The sequence below is a fragment of the Jaculus jaculus genome, chromosome 16, assembly GCF_020740685.1.
Source record: "Jaculus jaculus isolate mJacJac1 chromosome 16, mJacJac1.mat.Y.cur, whole genome shotgun sequence".
Lineage (NCBI taxonomy): Eukaryota > Metazoa > Chordata > Mammalia > Rodentia > Dipodidae > Jaculus > Jaculus jaculus.
The window spans coordinates 41767783-41791974 of NC_059117.1; the positions used below are offsets into that span (position 1 = coordinate 41767783).

The 24192-nt window shown below is 38.7% G+C and overlaps 1 non-coding gene across 1 annotated transcript; it reads left to right on the forward strand.

The window, feature by feature from the left end:
* Positions 1-1302: 1302 nt before the first annotated feature.
* On the forward strand, positions 1303-1467 carry LOC123455467. The gene has a single exon (XR_006633935.1). It is a non-coding gene; the product is annotated as a U1 spliceosomal RNA (small nuclear RNA).
* The last annotated feature ends 22725 nt before the right edge of the window (positions 1468-24192 follow it).

Genomic DNA, 24192 nt, shown 5'->3' on the forward strand with positions numbered 1-24192 from the left:
ATCCCTGGGACCTCATGAAATTACAAAGATTTTGCACTGCAAAGGACACTGTGAATAAAGCAAAGAGGCAACCTACAGATTGGGAAAAAATCTTTGCCAGCTATATATCTGATAGAGGATTAATATCTAGGATATACAAAGAACTTAAAAAGTTAACTAATAAGGAATCAAACAAGCCAATAAAAAAAACTGGCTATGGAGCTAAATAGAACATTCTCAAAGGAAGAAATACGAATGGCATATAAGCATCTAAAAATTGTTCTCCATCACTAGTCATCAGGGAAATGCAGATTAAAACTACATTCAGATTCCATCTCACTCCTGTCAGAATAGCTACTATCATGAAAACAAATGATCATAAATGTTGGCTGGGATGTGGAAAAGAGGAACCCTTCTACACTGTTGGTGGGAATACAATCTGGTCCAGCTATTGCAGAAATCAGTGTGGTGGTTCCTAAAACAGCTAAAGATTGATCTACCATATGACCCAGCTATAGCATTCCAAGGCATATATCCTAAGGACTCATCTCATTTCCTTAGAAGTACGTGCTCAACCATGTTTATTGCTGCTCAATTTATAATAGCTGGGAAATGGAACCAACCTAGATGTCCCTCAACTGATGAGTGGATAATGAAGAGGTGGCACATTTATACAATGGAGTTCTACTCAGAGGTAAAGAAAAATGAAGTTTTGAAATTTGCCGAAAAATGGATGGATCTGGAAAGTATTATACTAAGTGAGGTAACCCAGGCCCAGAAAGCCAAGTGCTACATGTTCTCCCTCATATGTGGATCCTAACTACAGATGATTGGGCTTCTGCGTGAGAAGGAAAAACCTCAGTAGCAGAGGACTATAAGTTAAAAAGGAAATATAAAGGGAAGAGAAAGGAAGGGAGGAGGGTACTTAATAGGTTGGTATTGTATACATGTAAGTACAATGATTGAGATGGGGAGGAGATATGATGGAGAATGGAATTTCAAAGGGGAATGTTGGGGGGGAGGGTATTACCATGGGATATTTTTTTATAATCATGAAAAATGTTAATAAAAATTGAGGAAAGAACACTTAATCTTTGTTGAAGAAATGGCTTAGCAGTCAAGGCCCTTGCCTACAAAGGATGTATTCCCCAGGATCCATGTAAGCCAGATGCACAATTTGGTGCTTGTATCTGGAGTTTGTTTGTAGTGGCCAGAGGCCCTGATGTGCCCATTCTGTCTCTACCTTTGTCTCTCTCTCTCTGTTTTTCTCGGCCCCCCTCCTCTCAAATAAATAAATACAAATATTTTAAATAAACTTCATCTGTAGTTACCTGGCAGGAGGTATACCATGATCAGACCAGAGCAAGGCTTATCTGTTATACTCAGGATGTGTGCAATAGATAATCTACCCCTGTAATTTCCCCACATGTAGGAAACTTGATTGCATAATTTGTGGTACCAGGGAGACTGTGTTCACATTCTCCCCAGTTGAAAAATTTTAATCCATCTAAACACTAACAACATGAATTCAAGTGTAGTCAATGCAACATGTGAGTATAAAGTTTTATGAAATTTTTCATTACCTACTCATAGTCTGCCCAAGTGAGTCTGGAGGTTGAGTGGGCATGAGACTCTCGAAGCCTTTAATGAGTGTCTTGGCTGAGTGTCCATGAGAGTATTCAGAAAGAATGGTGGAGACTAGAAAACTAGCAAAACAGATGGGGTAGTGAGAAGATTCTGGATAAGGACCCTGATAGATCACGCTTGGCAATGGGTGCAGCTTGTTGTGGGGCTCTCCCAAGAGCAAAGGGAATAGAGCTCCTAACTCTAAAAGTTGTAGGATTCTTTGATGATGATAATGTTTATCATGACAATGATGATGGTGGAAGCTATTCTGCATAGGTGAATTTTGCATAATCAATAAGATGATGCAGTACTCAAAGTAAAAACTAGGGTATTGGAGCTGGAGAGATGGGCCAGTGGTTGAAAGCATGTGTGTGCAAGCCTGCTGGGTGAGAGTACAGCTCTCCAGCTCCTATATAAAGCCAGGTGTAACGAGGCATATGTGTCGGTCATCCCAGTGCACCTATGGCAATGGAAGGCAGAGCAAGAATAATCCAAAAGCTATGGGCCAGCTAGACTGGTACACAGGAAGCCAATCAGTGAAAACACAGTATCAACAAGGGAGAACCTGCCTCAAGCAGGGAAGAGGAAGATGGACACCCAGAGGTTGTCCTTAGAACTCTACACATGGGCCATGGCATGTGCGTGCGTGCATGCGCACACACACACACACACACACACACACACGCAGACCAAAACCTAGGATATTATACCATAGGTGTCCTGTGCCTTCTTCCTGTAAGAAACCACTAGTAGAACTCTTTATTCATCACTGTCTTGCTGTTTTTTAAAAAACATCATTGGCAATGACACTTCTTATATGGTTATTATCGGGCCTCTGCTCTAGTGCATTGATCAAGATTTTTTTCTCTGTACCAAAAGCATACAATTCCAGGTACCCAGTTATTCTGACTTTATGACAAGTGTTGATATCTAGCAGAAGCCCCTCTGTAAGAAATTTAAGAAACAGAATTAGGTTCAAACATTTTAATTAAGACAATAAGAGAAAAGATGATAGGGTTCAGGCCCATTGTTTATCACAGATATCTGCCACATAGCTTATCTACCTTCTGTTCCTTCACACTGGTCTAAGGCAGCATTGCTGGACACACATTATTTATCTCAGCTGCTCTATCCAACTTTCCCAGTGGCTCAGATGAAGCTGGTGAAATCTAACATTTTTCTTTTTGCTTCAAGATATCAGCTGAGATATTCTGAAAAATGTGTCAATCCACTAGAAAGTAGGTCCACATTAAAATATTACTTTTGTCTTTTATGTTTTTAGCATATATTAGCTGTGGGAAATAATGGATCTCCTGATGACATTTTCATGCATGCATGTAGCATACTTTGTTCTTCCGGAGTAGCTCTCATGGCAGTGTGACTTTGCATCTCTTTGGCATCATTTATACAGTGCTTTGTGTTTATAAAGCTAAGACAAGGTGACTGGGTGAGCTGGGAGCTCTCTTTGGGGGAATCTTAGTGTCTCTGCTATAAACTATCTCACTCTCAATGGACCACACATTTTATAAATAATTCTGTATAAACAGTACAAATCTTTTAAGCATTTTCCATCCAGTGAATGTTGAATAAATTCTATTCAGTAGTGACCCTGACTCCTTGTGTTGTTTAGTCGGACTTCCACAGGGGAGAGAGACTCATATAAACCCAACAAACTTTTAGATGTGGTGACTGGATTGTATTGAAACTCATGTTTATGAATGGAGTTCTATATTTTCTATGAAGTTGAGGAAAGAGAGCAATTACAGTGCATACAAGACACATATTTCAGTCTCGTACATGGTCAAATGCATAAAAAATAGGACTGAATGTTACAAATGTGTACCTGTGTACATACATATTTTTTAAAAAACTTTGAAATTTCCTTTATAAAGAAATATTAGGGCTGGGGAGATGGCTCACTGATTAAAGGCACTTGCTTGCAAAGCCAATTGGCCTAGTTTGATTAGCTAGTACCCACGTAAGCCAGATGCACAAGGTGGTACATGCATCTGGAGTTCATTTACAGGGGCTAGATGCCCTGGTGCACCCATTCTCCCTCCTCTCTCCCTCCCTCCCTCTCTCTCCATGTAAAATAATTAAATAAAATATATTTTAGAAAAGAAATATTGAAGTTGCAAAGAATTGGCAATACATATTTCAGTATCATTTATTGGACAGGACATGCTCATGAAAAGAGAGGGAGAATGAGCAGAAATTTAAAAAATGAATTGCAAATAATAAATATATATTCAATGGCTGGGGATGTAGCTCAGCTTATCTAACATGCACAAGATCCTGGGTTCAAACCCCAACAGGAATGCATGTCCATACACATATACATATAACATGTACATCTTACAGGGAGAGAATCTAAGAAATGAAGAGAAGGTAGAATTAAAACCAATAATCAGAAAGTGTTAAAATGATCAGGGGCTTGCTTTATTTATTTATTTATTTGTTTGATTATTTGACAAAGAAAGAGGGAGAAAAAGAGTAGTTTGGACTGCAAGAAGAATGTGTGCCTGTGGATGGCAGCAGGATCGTTGTGTTATAAAATACAGCAATAGGCATGCTTAAGGTGCAGTGCAAATCTCCTTCCACAGAGCTTGAGTTCGGTGCTCCAGATTCCCAGATGCCCAGCTTCGCCTCTTCCCCACCCAGCATCATGGGCTCCTGCAGACTCTCGTCTGCCCCCATTCCTAAAACTTCTGTAATGGCCAGCACTTCTCTTATTGGCCTGCAAACCAGAAAATACCTTCCCTTAACAATCCACCACCGTCCAAGAGTGCATTTAGAACACAATTAGTCAAAACACACTGGAAGGACATTGTATCAGAAGAAAACACAGCTGCAGTGGGATCATCACCGGGGTCTTGTCTTTGCTTTTGATCAAGTGATGGATTACATAGATTTTCAAGTGTGAATTGAGCCTAATACTTCTGGAGGAAACCCAGAATAGTTAGGATGGATTATTCCCTTTACATATGGCTGGATTAATTTGCTAAGATTTGGTGGAGTATTTTGAAAATCTATGAAAGTGTATGACAGAGATAAGCCTCGGGTGTCTCTCAATCTCACTCTCCTCTATTCTTTGAGACAAAGTCTCTCCTAGAGCCTATAGCTCGACTGTTGGCTAGACCAGCTCGCCAGTGAGCACTAGGGATTTCCCATCTCGGCCTTCCTTGCCAGTGCTGGGATTATATGCTGTTGTCACTGTGTTGGTCATTTTACCTGGGTTCTGGGGATCGAGACTCAGGTCATTATGTTTGCATGTCAAGGACATTGCCCAATTGGTTATCTTCCTAGCATGCAGAGTGTTACTTTATTGTTACTAAATTCATAATCTCACAAGTTTGAAATAACATTCTATGTGGCTTCCAGTCTCTGAGATTTGTGGATATTGCTTTAAGGCCAAGAATATGACTTCTGCCAGTGAGTGTTCCATGTGTATTATATAAGACTGTATCTCTAGAGAGGCTGAGTATAAAATTCCCTACAGGCAAATTTTAGTTTATTACTGGTGAAGCTATATTTCAAATCCTCTATGTTTCACTTTATTTTTGCAATCTTGTTTAACTGAGAAGTGAGAGAAATTTGCTGAATTCTAAAATTATGTGGTTATTAATTTTGCCACTTTTTCTCTGTATAATGTGAGGTTATTTTATTTATGTACCCAAATTAGGGATTGGCTATTGTATCTTTTATTAGTATACGATGTTCTTATTTAATCCAGTAATATATTTTATGTTGAAGTCCTTTATCTTTACCTTTAGTTGAGATAGTCACATTAGTTTTTATTATTGTGTCATGCATTTTTTATCTTTTTGTATCTTTTTAATTTCAATATTTGTTTCCTTAATTCTCTAGGTAACTTTTGTGTATGTAGCATATAATTGAGCTGTACTTTATTATTCAAAATGCTTTTTTATTTGTGGTTTACATTCTATTTTTATATAATATAATTACTAATATATTTAAATTTGAGGCTGCCTTATTATCATTTGTTTTCTACATATCCTGCATGCTATTTGTTCTTTATTTTTCTCATATTTAAGTTTAATCAGAAATTTTTAATTATTCCAATTTATTTTCTAATAGCCTGCTTGAATTATCTTCTGTAGTATTCTAAATAAGCTTTTAGTTTAGTTTTAGGAGTCTTTAAATGCACTCTCTAACATTTTATCAGTAATTTAAAAATATTTTTTTTATTTGCAAGGAAAGAGAGAGAGAGAAAGTGGGGACAGGCAGGCAGAAGGAGAGAGACAGAGAGAGAATGGGTGTGCAGAGCTTCTGGCCACTGCGGATGAACTCTAGATGTGTGTGCCACTTTGTGTGTCTGGCTGTACTTGAGTAGTGGGGAATAGAACCAGGGTCATTAGACTTTGTAGGCAAGCACATTAACAGCCGAGCCATCTCTCCAGCCCTTAGTGATGTTTTTGAAAGCACAGACATACTAAAATAAAATAGACATAACTAAAATAAAACAAGAAAATGCACATAAAATATGAGATTCCACAGTAAAAAGAGAGGACTCTTCCAGTAAATACTGGACCAACATGGTTTATATCCTCATTCCAGTCAATATAAATTAGAGCAAATTTATAAGTAACAGTAGTATAGCTAAAAATCCCCATGCTCTGGGAAGAAAAATGAATAAAAATTGCATGGGTGGAGTTTTCTAAGAAAAAAAGATGCTTATAAAGCTAGAGGTTACTAGGAAACCAACATATATATGGAGAGCACTGCTTATAATGTGCCTATGCATGAGAACCTCCAAGGAATATATATTCATCCTTCAGGATTAGGAAGGGCTTGATTCCAGGACCCCTCCATCAATACCCAAACCTACATTTGCTCAAGTACCTTAAACAATACAGCATACTGTTGTTGTTGTATAACCTACACACATAATATAATTACAATTGTATTATTATAATGATATAATTAAATCATCTCTATATTACTTATACCAAATACAGCTCAGATGGCATGAAAATAGCTGTTACAGTGTATTGTTTAGGCATTAACTCCTCCTCCTCCCCCCTAAAAAACTGTATCTGTTTAGTATGATGCATTATCAACTCAATGCTTGCTTTATATTAACTAAGAAAAAAATAACATTCATGGTTTGATTACAGTTGATTTCAAATTATAATATTTTGATTATAGAAATGAAGTTCTATATAGAGGAACATTCAAATAGGATATCAGAAAACATGACATCTGTCTCTGCTATTAGAATCTAGTAAGAGAAACTACTGTGTTTCCTAGAAAAGCATGCGTAGCACCACTATTAATTAGATAAGGCAATAGTTAGGTTATTAAATAGACACCTCCATACCCACCATTGTTGTCTGTCACAAATGAATATAATATAACATTTATGAATATTATGAATATTTATTAACAATATGGTTATATTATTTATGAATGGTATGAATATTTATGAATAACATGGATATATTTCTCTACACACTGAAGGGTGTTGAGAAAAGAAGATCTAATCCATGTACCTCTGAAGACAAGACTTCTGACTGAACACTATGACAAAAGACAAACATAAGTATATAAAATTACCATAGCCTTGTTAGTAAATACATTTCTTATAGGTGTTTGGATTAGCAATTCTGGAACTAGTTTATGTATACACTAACACTGTCCAAGTAAGTAAATGCGTTGCAGATGATAAAAGCCACATTCATAGAAAAAAGGAAAGTATAAGGCTTGAATGAACCTGGTGCTGGAGTGGAAGCTGATGTTTCTTTCTGAGATCAAATTTTCAGAGTATGCACAGATACAGAAGCAGAATGGATGTTTCAATTACACAGATGTTGTGTAGACCTAAGTCTACACAGATATTGCCTTTCCTCTCTGGCTGAGAGGGCCTATAAGCAATAAATCTTCCTGGCACTCATATTTTGGGTTCTAAAAACATTTCGCCCCATAAAAGAAAACAGAAGTCCTTGAGTAACTTGGTTGATTTCTGAACTGGGAAAGGAAGAGACAAGATAAGCCTGGAACACATATTGTACCAGAAAAATGCAGGTGTTCAGGAAGTATGGATCTCTCAAAAGGAGATAGAAGCCAACGAAAAGGAGCCTCCCAAAGGCAAATATAAACCAAATATAGACTAAATAATGGTCACACTGGATTATAACACGTGGCAGAAAGTAAATAGCTATGAATCCATAGTACAATGAAGAACAACTGGGAAACTAAACGGAGAATATGAGACAACTCTTCTTCACAGAAGAGCCCTCTCATCTTCACCAAGAGGGAAGCTAGACCATCACTATTAAGCAAACCACGAGTTAGAGGCAAAAGTTTGGGGACAATAGACTATTAAGCAAAGTATCAAAGCAGCTCCATGGAGCTGCTAATTAATTACAAAGGGAAGACAGGGTCTTAGCAAACAAACAATAGATGACACCACCATCATCAAATGATTGGCAATGACATCCCCAACTTTGGCCTCACTGATTTTCTTCATCGGACATTTATCTTCATTTCACTAGGTTAGCTTTCACTTTGAGGTTTATAATGCTGTATGTATTACCAGACAAAATAATTAGAAAGAGATACCCAGACAAAATAATTAGAAAGAGACCACACCTAGGCATATTAAAGTAAAACTATGAAGCAGAAAGTTCAAAAGAAGTAGAATGAAGAAGATAATAGAAGTGAAGTTGATTTTTTTAGAATATCAGTGAAATTATAAAAATTTAATAAAGCGCTGAGAAGATGTTTCAGTGGATAAAGTGTTCACTGCTCAGGCTGGAGTATCAGAGTTTAATCACCAGACACTACATAAAAATCCAGAAGCCATAGCAGGCTTCTGTAATCCCAGCACACTAAGGATGGGCAAGATGGGAGCTGGCGGCAGGAGAATTTCCAGGAAGCTCACTGTGAGCACAGCAGAGAAGAGCAGAGGAGATCCAGACAGACACCCTGCCTTACATGAGGAAAACACAGGATTCACCTGAAATTTGTCCCCTGATCTCCACACATGCACTGTGGCACACATGTACCCACACTCAGACATGAACACACACACACACAAATTAAAAAAATAAATTAAATTAAACTTCAAAAGTCTAACCTGACTTGTTATCAAGAAAAAGAAGAAATAAAAAGCACAAAATACCAATACCAGGACTTTTAAATGGTCATTACCATGGAGTTTGTGTTAGCTACATACTTTGGACAGAGGGATATTTTCAAGGCATTGCAGAGGCCTGAACAGCACTGCAAATGAGACTTCCATGCTCTTTCTCTTCTTCCAATGCCATGAAAACATGCATGGGCTCACATGTTGAGTGGCAAGAGGCTTATGGAGAAGAGCCAAGTCACCCTGTTGGCTCCAGGTGAGGTTAGCTTAGACCACCCACAATCAGTTGGCCAACAGATGTGTGAGTGAGGCCGGCCCAGAAAGAGCTGCAATGCCCAACCAAGCCTGCTTAATCAGTGATCCACATATTTGTGAGTCATATAAAGGCTTAAGAGTTTTAAAATACTAGGTTTTGGGGTGTTTTTATCTGTAACATTGCTGTGATAAAAAGGGAGAGATGTATGGATTTTATATCAATAAATTTTAGGATATAAATGAAATAAGAAAATTCATTTTATTTTTTTAAATTTTAAATTTTTATTTATTTGCAAGGAGAGAGACAGAGAATAGGTGTGAAAAGACCTCTTGCCGCTGCAAACACACTCCAGAGGAATGCACCAAACTGTGCATCTGGCTTCACATGGGTATTGGGGGAGCAAATTCGGTTCGTCAGATTTTGCAAGCAAATATTTTAGTGGCTGAGCCATCTCTCCAGCCCAGCAAATTCATTTTAGAAAGGAATTTTCAAAAGTTGTCACAAAAAAGAAAAACTCTGAAGTCCTATCAATTAAGGAAACTAATCTGTACTCTGAAAAGTCCCACAGAAGGGTTGGGGCATGGCTCAGTGAGTAAAGTGCTTTCCATGAAAAGCACAAAGACGTAAATTCAGATCCCTGGTGCCCATGTAAAGAAATCAGCTGGGGTACATCATATCTGTAATCCCAGGGACTTGTTGGATAGCTTGTCTATCAGAATCAGTGAACTCTGGGTTTAACAAGATAGCCCATCTCACAAAGTAAGATAGTGAATGATTAAGGAAGACATCTGGCATAGACCTGTGGCCTACACACATACACACATATACCCATATTTGTGCACCCACATTCATATGAACATGCACACCATTCATATACACATGCAAAAAAAAAAAAAAAAAAAGCTCAGTGAAAATAGTGCAGGTCCAGGTGGCTTCACTGTTGAATTCTTCACATCACTTAAGGAAGGCAGAACAGTGAACTTGTGTAACTTCTCTGGAAAATAACCACAAAGCACTGTCAGTATAACCATCTGAGTGAAGCCTGACCAAGACATGACAGGAATTCCAAAGCAATCCCATAAATGTCAAGTCCAGATTGATTATCAGTCTCTTAGTATTCAGGAGTATATTGAAAACAATAAAAATTTTTAACAGAATATATCTAGGAGGAAACTTACTATAGTAAAAAGATATCTGGTACAACTCCTTCAAATATACCCTTGAGGAAAAGCAGTTAGAAATAATAAAATAATGCTTGCCTTCATTTCTTCCATTTACCCTTGTATTGGAAATCCAAGCAAATTAAATATATCAGGGAAAGAAACATAAGATATGAGGACTAGAAATAAATGAAGTTATTATTATTTACCAAAAATATGATGACATAAGTAGAAAATTCAAAGTAATTCAAAGTAATCTACAGAAAAACAATCAGAATTACTAACAAGTTATCTAATTATAAATTTAATATATGATATTAAATTGATTAATCAACTATATTTCTATGCACCACTAAAACTTATATAAGAATTTGCAATGGGATCAAAACAACAGATACTCTGAAATAAACACTCAAAATACTTAACACTTCTACACAGAAAATAAGAAAAATTATTCACAGACAATATAGGATTTCTGAATAAACTGAGGATTATACCTTGTTTGTGGGTTAGGAATATCAGCATTGATAGCATCCTAACAGATCCATATGAACTACATGCAATGTTTGGTTTGGTTTAGTTTTTGAAATGATTGGCCTTGAGTTTATAATGCTCCTGCCTCAACTTCCCACATTCTGGAATACAGACATGCAAGTTCAATGCGTTCTTATACTGCAATCAAATATTTTGTGAGAATCATAAGCTGATCTTAAAATTTATACTGAAATGCAAATCAACTAGAATATCTAATGTATTCTTAGATGGCAACACTTTAAACAGTTACAGTAATTAAAACAAATAATATGACACAATGAAATAGAATTATAAGTCAGTGAACAGAACTTCTAACATTTGGTTTACAGCAATGGTGTCAGTGCAATATCATGGAGAAATTATGGAGAAATTATGATCTGGATAATAAATACTACTGGATTTATTAGATATTTATATAAATATAATGAACCTTGTCATAAGAAACGTAAAGAGGCAAAACAAGAATCTAGAACATATCAGAGTATATCTTCAAGTCTTTGTGAGAAGACAAAAATTTCCTAACAAAGATAAAAAATAGCAAACATAAGAAGACTTATGAGAGATATTTCATTAAATTAAAAATTTGATCCTTTATAGACACACCAGAAACAGGAAAAATGCATGTCCCAAAATGAAAGAAGGTATTTATAAGGAATAGGCAGAATGATATATGTGGGAAATGTCACTGGTGTGTACAAATCATTAGGAAAGATAGGTAACTCAAAACTATTCATGTGTAGGAATTTCACAAAAGGGAATATCTCAATGGCCCATAAACATAGGAAAAATGCCAATATCATTAACCACCATGGAAATATGGATTGTAGCCACAAGAAGATGCTGCATACCTACTGAGTTATTTTTATGAAAAGTGGGTCATAATAATGCACATTAGTAAACATAGGGAATTATCATATACTGACAATCTCTACAAAAAGCTTACGTACATCGATGCTCTGTGACCCAGAAATTCCACTCCTAAATTTACACCCAAGAGAAATGTATGCTTAGATTCATCAAGAGAAATGTACATGACAGTTTATTACATTTCAATCCCACAACTGAAATCAACTCTAATTATTGGGTACTGTTGCAAAACTATAGAAAAAAACATAACTATTGTTTCAGATACAAATATGGATGACTGACAGATGGGCTGCTGAATTAACAAAAATAGGGCATTACTGTATCATTCAAGATATAGAATGTTCTGGGCCAAAAATATTAATTATGGTGGTAGAAACCACACCCATGATTACCTTTAACAAATGCAATGACTAAGACAGTGGAAAGACCAAGAAAAGATAGAAAGAAAAGGGGGTCATCTGTGAGCCCAAGAGACCACAGGATAAAAACAGCCCCAGGGAAAGCTGGTCCCGAACTTTTAGCCTTTGAAGTGTGAGGAAATAAATAGCTGTCGTTTCAGCTACCTAGCCTGTGGTACTTTGTTATGGAAAGCTGCGAAACCCAATGCACCAATCTTTTGCACTTATACAGACCAATATGATGAACAGACTTGCATAGCATGGATTATACATCTTTGTGCACATGTGTATTCTGTTAAACGAGATTGATAGAGTAACATTCTAAAACACATGATGAACTTTTAATTTTTATGGATATTACCAAATTTGCTTTTCAAAGTTTTCATTGCTATCATTTTCCCCACATTTGAAAACCCTTAACCTATAAGTCTTTCATTTTTGCCAATTATAAGTAAAATTTGATATTTCTCTGTAGGTATGATTATTAATAATATAACAGAATTGTTAATTCTATTAGCAATTTAAATTATTTCTGGTGTGAATTAACTATTTGTTCCACTGTCCACTCTTCTGAGGGTTTTTTAATCACTCCTGATTGGTCCATAGAATGTCTGATAAATTTTGATATCAATCCTCTGCTAGTATATATTATGTAGTAATTTTCTCTGTGTTATAAGGTTTTTGCTGTATTTATATCACAATTTTCTTTACTTCATTTTAGAGATCTGAGCTTCTTTTCTTATAACATAAGCAGCTTCTATAATACTAATAGTGTTGAGTTATATGGTAATCATAGCTTTCTTTTTTTTTTTCAAGTTTAATAAAAAGACTTCACTACTTACTATGACCCTTGCTTTCATTGTCTAGCAGATATCCCTAGTCAAAATTAGCAACTTCCACATCTTCATGCTTTATTCTAAACTCACAGACTGACTTTTTGTGGTTTCTGCTTTGTTTTGAATAACCAGAATTTGTTTCTAGTTGAGTTTAACTTTTTTCCCACCATTCCTCATTTCAAGTAAACTTTAAAAATTGTTAAGCCCCAATAAGAGGTATTTATAAGAAGGAGTTAGGAAAGTTAAGTTCTCTTTCATTTTATTTTTTTCAGATTTAGCCTCAATAAAAGGCCATACTTGGGAAAGCTATGAAGAATTTATTCCAAAGACATGTTTTATAAATGCAGTGCTTTATACAACCTGAAATCAGTATTCTTGTAGAGTGAAGATTCTTTAATCTATGGAATAGAAAACATTCTTTTACACTCTCTCGGCTTGTCTTCACCATTCCACCTTTACCCATGGACTTTTGATGCTTGTAATGGACACATGGGAAGTCCTACATGTAGAATTAGATTCCTTTTGCCACATAAAAGTAGACCTACGTAAAGCGAAACACCCTTTCTCGGCAGCCCTTCTCCAGTCCTCACTGAGCCGAGAACTTCCACTTGCTGAGAGCCTTCATTTCCAGTGTTGCTTAGCATCCATCCAGGGAATTAACAAGGGGCAAGGCAGAAAGAACACAGATCTGTTACATTTTCCTTCATGGCATTGCATGGCTAAGTCCAGATAGCTCTTAATTGCAATTAATTCTGGAGCTTCTTGGCAGCGCAGAACAAGTTGAAATGAGAGAAAAGCAAGTGTATTTATGTGATGAATAATATTAGGACCCAGAAGGCGTTTAGAAGATGGAAAAAAGGAGTGGGTTAATTTTGAACCATTTTCAATTTCCATACCAGTCATTACCCACATTAGTGGATTTATTATGTTCTTTTTCTTCCCTAATAAGAACCTTGTAAAATTCAGCATGTCATCAAGCAACGTAATAATTACTGTATTTAGGGGCAAATGTTAGATCCTAGGCAGAGACCATTTATTACGTCCCATTCCCTAAAGTTTGACTGAATGGCCATTTTTCTGCTTCCTCATTAATAATTATAATAAGTAAACTGCAAGAAAAAGGAGGAAAGAACCCAACAAATCAAAACTTAGAAAACGGGAAAGGTCAGGGCAATAAAGCATCCTGCCATTACTCACAGGCTGTGTGAGATATTAGAATTATGATTCTTAATTTTCATGTCCAAAATTCTAAAGGGAACAAAATGGCACTAAATGAATCTGTTCAATTAATGTGGATGCCCAGATGGAAAAGAGCAAAATAAATAATTCCCTGAATCTGCCTTTTGTCAGTTTGGTTTCCAAATTGTAGGCCTCCCTAGAGAATAAGGAACACAAAACAATGGCTTAATATGACCAGCAATTTTGAGTGTGTGCTAACCTTTGTTCTTTACGCTCTTTTAGGTGTCCAGAAAACACTGTGTGATGAAGTTGCATTGGTTGAACTTGCCCTTGCCAATAGCATCAATCTTCCCTTCATCCCCAGGAAGGATTTGAGCTGCAGGAACTTTTTTCTTTCTCTCGTTCTTTCTTCCTTCCTTTCTTTCCTACCTTTCTTCCTTCCTTCATACCTTCCTTCCTCTCTCTCTTTCTTTCCTGGTTTTGTTGTTGTTTCTTCAAAGCAAAGTTTCACTCCAGCCTGGCTAATCTGGAACTCACCATGTATTCCTAGGCTGGCCTTGAGTTCACAGCAATACTCCTACCTCTGCCTCCCAAGTGCTGGCATTAAAGACGTGCACCACCACGTCAGGCTGCTAGCTAGCTAGGTGGCTTGCTTGTTTGCTTTCATGCTCTCTTTCTGTCTTCTCTTTGTTCTTTCTCTTTCCTTCTTTCTTGTTCTTTTTTTTCCTTTCTTTCTCTCCCTTTTTCCTTCTTTCTTTCTCCTTCTATATCTCCCTCCCTCCATTTCTTTCTTTTTTTCTTTCTTTCTCTCTTTCCCTCTTTCATCCTCTCTCTCTATCACTCCCCCAACCCACATGATTTTTTTTGCATTCTCTTTCATTCCTTTGGATTTCACTCAAAAGTTTTTTCTTGCTGATTTTTCTAAGAACATTTTTCATTTGCCAGATTTAACTCTTGCTTTATCACAAGAGATGCCATGGATAACAGAACTTTATCACATTACAAAAAGAGGTTGACGAAATAATTTTTTGAGCTACCAAATGAGGAATGGTCTTGTCCACCCAGGATTTGGTTTTCATTTGCAAATGCCATCAGCACAGATAAGTATAAAAATCCAATAGGAGATTTTGCATTTGTTTTTCTGCCTTTCTATTTTCTTATCCTAAAATGAAAACGATAGCTCTGTTCCTATTACAGATTTCTTTCCTTCTGCTCAAATCTGGACATTTTGAGGGGGTGTTTAAAGACACCTTCTTTAAGTATTCCCTAAGGCAAAAGCAGCAAGAGCTCACTCTTTGTTTTTCAAAACTTAGACCAGTTGGAAACTTTTGAAGAACCACTTAGTGCCAAGTCTTCCCTTGATCTTCTCTCTACAGTACATGGGGTTTACACTCCATGAGCCAGAGTCCATCCCTGGGGACCTCTGCTGGGGAACACAGGAAGAATTCTCCCTGAATCTGCAGGGAGTGCTTTCCGGCCAGAATGCATAAACCATTGAGAATATCTCCCATGGAGTCTGCTGAGGGGAAGATGATCTGTTACCCTGCAGGCATTTGGCCTGGATAAGAGGGACCCAGAATCCGCCTCCAGTGACACTTAGGAGTCACATTTGAAAATGTCTCAAAGCCAGATCCTGGAACACAGTTTATTTTCCCCACAGGTTTTATGTTTCTCAGAAAGCAACCAAAGGAGAGATAGAGAACAGGAATGTAAATCAAGACCTTTAGGAAAATATATAAATCAAAAAAGAGGATAAATACATCCCGAAGAGTCACATTAGCTACATCAAGATGAAGCCATGTGCCCCAGTTTCATTAACCCTTCCCACACTGGCCAGCTCAAGCCAGCCTCTCGAAGTGACCTTGAGCTTTAACACTTCAAAGTGGAGCTCGGAATTATTTTTATTATCACAGTATTTGGCAAGAATCCAGAGAAAGCCAGTGAAAACTCAGAGCCAAGTTAAAGCCTTAACAGACACAGAATTCTGGATGTCAACACTGAGCTCTAGCTACAGGTCAGCAAACAAAGACCAAGTGCGGCTGCCTGAGCCCACACTGGACACTTAGCTCTATTTTGGGAATACAGACCTGGTGTGCTTTTTTTTTTTTTTTTAATCACAGTGCAATTGCATCAAAAAGGCAATAAAAACCACATACAAGAAAGTTATGGAGGTTAGAGTGTTCCTAAGAAGCCATGATCCAGGATTTGGAGGCTATTTATATAAATATGTAGTTCTACCAAATGTTAGGAGAAATGCTCAAACTGCAGAGGAAAGAGCCAATGTTTGAATGGAAAAATGGGCAATGGCTCACAGACAATGAACTAGAAATGGGTTATAAAGATATGTAAAGATCCCTTAGCACAAGTATAATTCAGGAAAATCTTATCAGGGCTAGAGAAATGGCTTAGCGGTAAGGCACTTGCCTGCAAAGCCAAAGGACCTAGCTTCTATTTCCCACGACCCATGTGAGCCAGATACACAAAGTAGTGTATGCGCCTAGAGTTTGGTTTCAGAGGCTAAAGGCCCTGGCATGCTCATTCTCTGCCCCCACCCCTCCGTCTCTTCCTCTTTCTCTTCTCTCTCTCAAATAAATAAATAAATAAATAAATAATTTTTAGAAAAGAAAATATTATCAACAAAAAATGAAAACAGTTCACTAGGGAGACAATGATAAAATGACCTGGTGACACTTTAATGACGCACAGAGATAGGCTGTCTGCTTTCCATAAATAGAAATTTGAGGCATATGCATAGGTAGTCTGTCAAAATTCATCAGAATGAAAAGATATACACATTTTTGGACCCATAATTCCACTTCCAGGGAGTTACACATGGGCAGACTTATACACAAAGACTCACATGTAGCAGCAAGTTTTTAATAACAAAAAAATCTATAAATACTGACTAAGTAAAGTATGATATATATCCCTGAATATCTATAGAAAATCTATAGTGGGATACATTATAAATTGTTAATAATGATTATCTCTTGGGAACAAAAATATTATAAAAACTTTTATAAAGCCTTTTCATAAAGTTTGAAATATTGAAGTAGATAATTATAATAGTTATTACTGTCATTGTCAAGGAAAGGTGAGGGAAGATGGTCAGCTGAGTATGACAGGCACTGTAGGCATTGCAATAGTGCATGTGTTCAGTGGTTAGAAACTATGACATGATATGGAGAACTTGGACTTAGGTGAAGTGCTGCTCTCTGAGAAACCAACATCAGAACAAGCTCAATCAAGCTCAACTTTGCTCCTGGAAAGTCTTTCAGAGGAGAAATTTTCCTAGACCTGACTGTTAATGGATGCCATGTGCATTTAGAAATGATTTCCACATTTAGAATTCTGTTTAAAGATCAATTCAAAGTGAATGTTTCACCAGCTTTTGTTTCTCAAAGAAAATATTCATTTCAGCAGATACTGTTACCAAAGAAACATTTCCTTTGTAGCCAGTTACTATTTCCATGAATTTCAGCAAATATTTTCAAATATTTGCTGCCTTTTATTAATCAACAACCAGTTCTATGAATGCCTGTTATACAGCTTGGAAGTTCATATTAAGAACTAATAGACAGCGATTTTTAACATTTCCATTTTAAATAAGCTTTCAGTAAAACACCAGACCAATGTGTTCCATTTCAAAACATGGTATCAATGTCATAGCAAAGACAAATAAAAAAAAAGATCCATTCATCATCCACTGGCAAACCTGGCCAACTATCCTGCACAACTGAATTATTAAAAATGAAATAAGGGCTGGAGAAATGGCTTACCTGTTAAGGCACTGAGCTGTGAAGCCTAAGATTTCATGTTAGAAACTCTAGGTCCCACATAGACACACAGTGATGCAAGTGTGCAATATCACAAATGCACCACAAGGAGGCGCATGGGTCTGGATTTGTTCACAGTGGCTCAAGACCCTGGCATGCCCATTCTTTCTCTTTCTCTCTCACTCTCTCTCCCTGTTTCTTTATGTCTCTATCAAGATAAAAGAAATGCTTAAAAAATGAAATACAATAGTCTTAAGAAGAGCAGGAATGTTATAGAACCTCAAAAGAGGCACAGTTCACTTCATTTGTTCATGAAATCAATAAAGAGTGACAAGGAGATGGGGGTAGTAATAAAGACGTTGAGAATTGTGTTATGGGGCCACAGGACATTGAGTAACCATGGTGGAACTGAGGGAAAACCAGTTCTTTCCCAGCTAGCTTTCAAGCACTGGAAAGTTGTATGAGAGCTTCTGTGACAAAAATGGTCACCAGCAGCATGAATGAGCAAGAGATCCTACAAGATATGAAAGCAACCAGTTGGGCAAGAAGTGCATGCCTGTGCAATAGTGACACATAGCCTGTGTGTAACCAACTGTTCTCAGACTGGACATGAGACCTATTCAGAGGGGGAGAACTCATACCTGCTACTAAGAACCAAGTCTTTGGCTAAGAAGAGTGGGTATGCACATCAATAAGTCTTTCAAATAAGCACGTTTAGCCCCTTTAATCCAAGATGAGCTCAATTTTGGTTGGAAAATCAATTTTATCTTACAGATGGCAGAGAATACTGGGACATTTAGGATCCATCCAAAGAACAGGAAAAGGGCTGGAGATAGGGCCTAGCTGTTAAGCGCTTGCCTGTGAAGCCTAAGGACCCCGGTTCGAGGCTCGATTCCCCAGTACCCACGTTAGCCAGATGCACAAGGGGGCACACACGTCTGGAGTTCGTTTGCAGTGGCTGGAGGGCCTGGCACACCCATTCTCTCTCTCTCTCTGCCTCTTTCTCTCTCTGTCTGTTTGTCTGATTGTCTGTCTGTTGCTCTCAAATAAATAAATAAAAATGAACAAAAAATAAATAAAAAAGGTGTTCATTAAAAAAAAATAGAACAGGAAAAGACAGCCATAAGACGGGTCACCTCCATCACATCTGCTGGGGACCAGGAGTCACTGCAGAGGCAGCACCTACCCAAGTGTTTCTCTCACTGCTAGCCTGCAAACCAGTTCCAGGGAGATGGCAACAAGCACTGTGTAATTCAAGTTTCATCTGAACAGAGAATCAGAGGCTACAGAGCATTAAACACTAAATCAAATCTCTAACATGCCCACCAAGGCTCCAGGAACATTGCAAAAGATGGGGAGGGAAGGTTGTAAAAGTGCCTCAGCATGGTTGGAATTCTCCTGAGGCACTATAGCCCCTCCAGACTGACTGAGGCCTTCAGGACCCCTCTGTGAATACCAGTACCCTCACTGAGGAGGACCATCAGTCAAATGGGGGCAGGAGAGAAAGAATAGAAGAGTACAACCATTTTTAATAATAAAATTTAATTTTAGAAAAGAATCTTGGGCTAAGTGGTTAGAAGTGCTTGCTGTATAAGTCTGATAACCAGAGCTGGGAAGCTCAGCATCATCTAAAGCCGGACACACGAAATGGATGCATCTATAATCCCGGTGCACCAATGGCAAGGGGAAGTGGGGCAGGAGAATCTCAGAGCTCACAGGCTTCCCCGTGGCAGAACGAGGGACTGCCTCAAACAAGGTGGAACGCACATGTGCAAACGAGAAAATAAAGAGTTTTGCCTTTTTTCTTTCTTTTTTTTTTTAAGAATCTTTACAGCTTCCAGAGGTCCTTGAAAGCACATAGGCACCGGGCACAGGAGGGCAGGGTGATCTGGCCACAACTCTATACCTTCCCATGGTTAGCATCCACTCTGTGCATCTTTCCTTCTTACCACTCACACTTCTTCAGCCTTCTCTGATTGAAGAAAGATTGCTCCTCTCGCGACTATAATTGGGTTACTAGTGGCCATGGCCAGGTTTTTTAAGAATGGTCCTGATTTGCTACTATGGTTTTTGTTGTAATTACTAACAGTGCCTGTTTCACTCCCCAGAGGGCCATGGTTCAGGTGATAAGTTACATGGCCATCCTAACATACAGCACATTCAGGCACAGAATGAGGAAATAGGATTGCTTGGATTATGACTACCATTCTGCAAACATTTTTGATCACCTCTTAACCTACTGAGCAATTGGTAGGATATTTAAAAAATAAAATTCTTATTGATGAAAATCAACTAGACTTCTCTCCTGGCACTACTCTGCATAGCTCAGAAACGATAAACCCATTTATCTGTGTTTACTTAGCTCATTGTTATAGCCACATACTCTGTGTAGGTGGCAGACTTCTCAGCTACTCATAAGTGGCTATAATTTCCTGGTAACTATGACCTTACACAGTCCCCTGCCCTTGAGTGTGGGGTAGACCAAGTAACTCGCTTTTAATCCACTGATCATGGCAAAAAGTAATAGTGCCATTTTGTTTCCATGTTGCAAAAGACTGCGACTTCCATGTTGCTAACAGACATACAAACTTACCAGTAGGCAGGGCGCTGTTGAGAGAAGCCTCCAAGTAGTAACAGCGGGGCAGAAAAGCCGGACTCCAGTAGCCTGCAAGCCTGTGAGTTCTGTCAATCAGGTCCCTAAGCACACCTGAGAGTGGACTCAACCCCAGCCGAGCCTCCACCTGACCTCTCCATGGCAGCTGACACAACCACAGCCTTAAGAAGAGACCTGAAGCAAGCTGTGTCCAGGTCCCTGGCCCTTGGGAGCCCAAAGAGCACGTGCGCCAAGGTTTCCGCTGCCAGGGTCTAGGACTGATTGCCACTGACACTGATAGTTATCAGGTCCTGGGTGATTCTGGAAAGTCCATTACACTCCTGCAGGCCTCAGTTTTCTCTTCCGCCTACTACACAACAGCTCTCAGTAAAGATTCATGACTCAAATAAATGTGAAACAAGGACGTTGCCCAAGATAGTGTCCAAGAGCCCTAGCAGCACAATGATTCGACAAATTTTGCTTTAAAAGTGACAACTCAATGACATGTGTGTGTATGAGAGAGAGAGAGAGAGAGAGGACAAATACATGTGGAGGCCAGAGGTTGATGCTGGGTTCCTGCCTTACTTGTTTTCCACCTTATTTATTGAGACAGGGTCTCTCACATGAACCCAGAGCTCCCCAGTTTAGCTAGTCTATTTAGCCAGCTTGCCCAAGGGCTCCCTGTCCTGGCCTCCCAAGTGCTGGCGTCACTCGCTGGCAGGGCAGCACACACCTGAGGGTCCCAGCTCAGGTCCACGCACTTGGGTAGCAAACACTTGAACTAATGAGCTCTCTCCCCAGCCCTTCAGTGACAGGTTTTTTTTTTATTTTTATTTTTTTTTTAATTATTTATTTGAGAGAGTGAAAGAGGAAGAGAGAGAGAGAGAGAGAGAGAGAGAGAGAGAGAGAGAGAGAGAGAGAATGGGTGCACCAGGGCTTTCAATGCACTCCAGATGAATGTGCCATCTTGTGCATCTGGCTTACATGGGTCCTGGGGAATTGAACCGAGGTCCTTTGGCTTTGCAGGCAAGTGCCTTAACCACTAAGCCACCTCTCCAGCCCCCAATGACAGGTTTTAAATACAAGTTTACTACTTTTACTTTCTTGCTATTGTAAACAAGCAAACAAACAAAACCAGGAAGGCAGAAAACACTGATTCAAAACCCAGGCTCCTTGTTTGAAATAGTTCTTACCAACCTTAAGCAAGTCACCCCTGTGGGTATCTGCCACCGCCTTTGATGCAGACAGTCACCTCCCAAGACCTTGGTAAATGCACATTGTAGAGACACTTGGCCCAGGGCAGCGCCACCGTGCCTTTCATGGAAAACACGAGGCAAGTGCGGCCCAGAAACAAACTGGCCACATTCCCTGTCCCTCTGCACTCACTGTGGGGACTTTCATAAATCTTGAGGGTCATTTCCAAGAATCTCTGGAACTAAAATACCACAGGTCTGTGCTAATTTTGCTTTCCTCAGGATTAAACTTTGCTTCACTATAAACAAAAAAATAATGGATTTTTTTTACAGGCTGGAAATAATATGATACTAAATCAATACTGAATCCTGAATCTAAAATCATTCACATAATAGACTTTAAAATCTTTTTGAAGGTGACACTTTACAATTTTTAACCAAACTTCTTTTAGTATTTAAAATAGGTTTTTTAAAAAATATTTCATTTTATAGGGAATCATTTAGGAATTTTCAACCGTGAAATAAACATGCTTATACCCTGGGCCATCTTTCTCTTGTTCCCATGACAAACTCCCCACACTTAGTTCCAAGAAGTCAAGTATTCTCATTCAGATACAGCATTCCAACTTGGACTGTGTTTTCTTTTACATGTGTCTGAATGTTTTCACTTTCTGTGATGATTTATTAACCCATTGCTGCATTCCTATGATAGTACTATCAAGAGGATTGACCTCGATTTAAATAAACAGACAGAAACGCTGCATAGAAACGTGTCCTCCTTAGGTAGAATGGTAAGGAAAACCCAGTTATGCACATGAAAAAAAGGAACAGGCTGTAGTGTGCTTTTTACCATAATTTGGGTCTCTTCATTCATGTTTCATTTCAGAAAATTGAAAACTTCCTCCCAACCTCCTTGCCGGACCATGACTGGCCTGTCTTCAAGGTATGGGATAGTGTTAGCCATGGGCTGATGGCAGCAAAAGCTTGAGAAGTAGATGCAGGTCTCACAAGGAAGTGCAGCCAATGCTGATGCTCAACTCAACCACCCTCAGCAGTAGAAAGAAGCCAAGAGCGAGCTGGTCATGAGAGAACACTTCATTGCCACACAGCCAGCAGCCTCTGGCCGGCAGTCAACAGGAAAGAATTGCTAGGGAGTAGAATAATGTCCATAGTGTAAAGTGTAAGAATGCTGGGAGCTCTTCTTTCTGTAAACTGGCTTATTTTGTGGTGATCTCTTGCTTGACACACACACAACAAATAAACAAGGGCTGGAGAGATGGCTTAGTGGTTAAGGCACTTGACTATGAAGTTAATGACCAATGTTTGACTCTCCAGGTCCAACATAAATCAGATGCACAAGGTGACACAAATACGCATGGCTGTGCATGCGCACAAGGTGTCGCACACGTCTGGGGTCCATCGTAGCTTCTGGAGGCCCTGGCACACTAATTCCCCCCCCCCCCTCTCTTTCTCTCTCTCATAAAAAGGACAGTCTCTTGAGCTTGCCTCAAAAAAAGAAAGAAAAAAAAATAAAACAAGATTGCATGTGGCATTTCCTTGTGAGGATCTTGGAGATGAGCTCCATTTAATTGCCTTAATTGAGTAAACCCAGATCAGGAGTTGGAGAGTGGCTTATGCAGGGTCACAGAGCTGTGGAAAGGTTCAATCCTGGCTTACAAAGGAGGCCATTACAAGAACGAGTAAACAGTGGTTTACAAAGAAATAATGAGAACTCAAGGTGCAGAGATGACTCAAGCAGGAGAGCTTTTAAGGAAGTGTCTTCACTGCTTCTTAAGGGTAACGCAGAGAAGCACAGCCAAAAGGTGCAGCGTGTGCAGCTGGAAGAAGGGGCTCTGGGGCCCCCACCCAGCTACACCCACAGACGCTGCTCTTGCAAACTGGAAGGGGCTCTGGTGTCCCTGGTTGTTTGCATTTTCCGAGGGAGCACTACCAAAAAGTATGAATGTCACAGTATCAAAAACTGCAACTAGGACTGGGACGATGGCTCAGTAGTTAAGGATCTTGCGTGCAAAGCATAACAACACAGGTTTGATTTCCCAGCACTCATGAAAAGCCAGATGCACAATGTAATGCATGCCTCTGGAGCTCATTTTCAGTGGCTGAAGGCCTTAGCATGCCCATTCTCTCTATCTGCCTCTCTTCTATCTATCTCTGCTTACAAATAAGTAAATAAAAATATTTTAAAACATGAAACTAATAGGCACTCGCCTGTGACAATCAGGGTCTATTTCCATTAGCTTATGAAGATCATGAAACTGAACTCAAAGGAAGAGACTGGGAATCGCAGTACAAACCTGCCAGACCCAAACTGAACAAAGGGTAAATAATAATAATAATAATAATAATAATAATAATAATAATAATGGGCATCATTTATTCATTGTGCCTTTTACTATCTCCTGGCTTGGGAGCTTAAGAAAAACACTTCTAAAATTACACTAACAAAAATGTTAACAGTAAGATGGACAAGAGCAAAACTGATGCTTCTGGGCAGCAGCGCTCAGGAGTGGAGGAACCTGGTGAAGCCAATGGCAGGAGAGCTTCAGAGGCAGAAAGCGAGATGCAGCTTCTAAAGCAGAGCATCTGTGTCCATTTTCTGTCACTAGAAAACTACTCAAGATGAGGAAACTTGCATTTGCTCATAGTTTCTGGCCGAGAAGTCAGAT